Below are 2,797 nucleotides of genomic sequence, written 5' to 3' on the forward strand. Positions count from 1 at the left end.
GCTGCTAGAGACAGAGCCACCTGGGCACATGCCACTCATACTGTGATGGACACTGGGGTGGGGCACTGGGGTGGGTGGGACATGGGTATGAATCCTGGATGGGCAAGGGCGACTCAGAGCCCAAGATCAAGATCTTTCAAGTAGTGCATTTGCTCAAAAAAGGCTAGAAGTTCTCATTCTTAGGGTAGAGTTTGCTCTCCTTGTATTTTAATAGCATGATATAGGCCATGCGGGTGCTATTGCCTAAATAGTACTCTCTACATTTCCACCAATGTTCAGGAAAACACTTGACGTGGCTACTGAATTTACACCGTTAATTACTGGATTATGGCTTGAGCTCATTGGCAATTTTGGAAGCGATGTCCTTGAAAGCTATGGAAGTGCCAGATATCCACTTAAAGTGGACCCCGTTCAGCGACAGCTGCAGCAGCTTGCACACCTCCATCTCCCACTGCACCAAGTTCTCGGCATGCAGAAGAGTAAGAAACACTCTCCCTGCTCATACTTGCAGTCATTAGCATCCTGCTCTTTGAGGATTTCCTGCATCATGTCACTGGGATCCATAGAACTAGTGATCTTCATATCCAGGTAAAGCACAGGGAATGACGTTTGGTTTCTTTATTCTCATTCTCTTGCTCAGCTGTTATGTTGTGACTCCTTGTGAGTTTTGCAGTCAATTTATTAAAAAGATTAATAGAGCCCCTGTTTCTGGTCTGGGACAGGCTGAGGGAAGCAGGCGGGCCATTGTAGGGGGCAGTTGGCTGCTCCTGGGACTGCCCTTAGAAAGAGCTGTTGTCCACAGAGCCCTGTGGGAAGCGAATTCCACCTGGGGTCTTTGCGTTGCTAATATTTGTATTGAAGCAACTGGAATTCTCTGATCCAGGAATAGCACTCTTCTCTTTGCTATTCTGAATCACCGAATTCCTATAGTAGTTTTTTTTACTGCATACTTAAGTGTTCCATCTAGTCCTGCTAACTGAAGCACTATTACTGCTGGAAGCAGTCACGCTTTTCTTGTGCTCAGGAATGTCCCCTTTGCTGGGGTTGCCCCCATTCCCATTCCGGAGCATGGGGCTAGCAAAAGCAATTGCCTGAGGGCAGCACTCCTACCTGTCTTGATGGATGTGATTCCGTCTTCTTGGAGTTTGTAAAATAAAATATAAAGGCCTGAGCAGTAGCACAGTGGTAGGGAGTTTGCCTTGCACGAAGCTGATTTAGGACAAACCGTGGTTCCACCCCTCCCCTTCCCTCCCACCCCCTCACCTCCCTAACCACCCCCACCCCGGCATCCCATATGGTCTCCTAAGTCAGGAGCAGTTTCTGAGCACATAGCAAGGAGTAACCCCTGAGCATCACCTGGTGTGGTTTAAAAATCCGAAATACATACATACATACATACATACATACATACATACATACATACATACATAAAATGAATAAAAAATATAAATATATCCACATGTTGGGTGAGAACACCCCCAGGCACCCCCCAAGTGGAGGGTCTGATGAAGCAGGGTAGCAGCAGAGAAATAATACACCAAGGCAGGGAGTTGAAATTTCATTGGAGTTAGTTTGCTTTTTGCCTCATGGCCTTTCTCTGCCATTTGCAGCCTCTGCCATGTGCTTTCTCTTCCAAATCCTCTCTCAGCCAAGCCCCAAGCCAGCACTCCTTTCTTTATTCCCTAGAACCAAATCCACCAGGGTAGGGAAAGGTCATCAGGTCAGATACAAAGGCAATCTGTGGGCATTTACATCTCTAAGGAAGAGGTTAGGAAAAATGAAAGTTGGGAAAAGGATTTTACTGAGCTCAGTATCAGCAGTGCAGGTCTGACTCTTTTCCAGATATGCCAGAACTGAAGGAATGGCTGCTCCAACATGGTCATGGTAATGCGTTTGTTTCTGACTTCAAAAGACACTTCTCTGTACTTTGTGATGAGGAGACTGGCCAGTGCTGTTGTCGAGGTCACTGCTTAGCAGAACCTTAGCATGAAAGATTACTGCTAGAACTCGACTTGCTAGCATTCAACTATGAGGATATTCTCCCCAGTAACAAATAAATAGCTGTAATTTCATCATATTTTATTTTACTAAGCAATTCTTGAATTTCTTCTTGTGAATAGCCCATTCCCAAGAATAGAATAAGATCTTTTTTTCTGGCCAGATATGTCTAATTCTAGTTCAACAAATTGTTTTAGCTCATCTTCCTCATGGCCCACATTGATTCACCTGTCCTTCATAATTTGCTCTAGAGTGCTTTGTTTCATTAGATTTAGCACAGGAAGTGTTTGAGAAGGTTTTCAGTCAGGTTTTCGGTTTTCAGTCAGACACGTAGAATGAGATTCTGAATTTTCCTTTTAACACTCTTTCCCTTCTTAACTCCTTTAGGTTCTGCCTATCAAAGGGAAGTGATCCCCTGGCTAGTGTGTAAAGAATGACCCTGAGGCTTCACACATCAAGCACTGAGTGTCTGTTGGCACCAGGCAGTGTTCTAGATGCTCAGGAATCAAATAAAGAAGAGATGCATATATCTAGCTCTAGTGGAGGAGAGATAAATAACACCAGTGAACAAACTGGTGGTTTGTTGGTTGCCATTCTGTCCATGGGGCCAGGGAGGATCTGTAGAAGAAAGTACATGGAGCACAAGACAAGTCAAAGTTCCTTCTTACCCCAGCCTGATTTTCCTCCAGGACTCCTCTCCCAGAGATGCAGGCAGTGTGCTCAAGCATTCTCTGTGGAATTGGCATCAGTGAACATGGTCTGCTGCTCATGGGTGATTGGCATCTCCTGACCACACCAG

At 45.2% G+C, this 2,797-nt stretch overlaps 1 pseudogene; it reads right to left on the bottom strand.

The window, feature by feature from the left end:
* Positions 1 to 325: 325 nt before the first annotated feature.
* On the bottom strand, positions 326 to 2,451 carry LOC126014387 (MAP/microtubule affinity-regulating kinase 3-like; annotated as a pseudogene).
* Between the last annotated feature and the right edge of the window lie 346 nt (positions 2,452 to 2,797).

This window comes from Suncus etruscus, chromosome 7, assembly GCF_024139225.1.
Source record: "Suncus etruscus isolate mSunEtr1 chromosome 7, mSunEtr1.pri.cur, whole genome shotgun sequence".
Lineage (NCBI taxonomy): Eukaryota > Metazoa > Chordata > Mammalia > Eulipotyphla > Soricidae > Suncus > Suncus etruscus.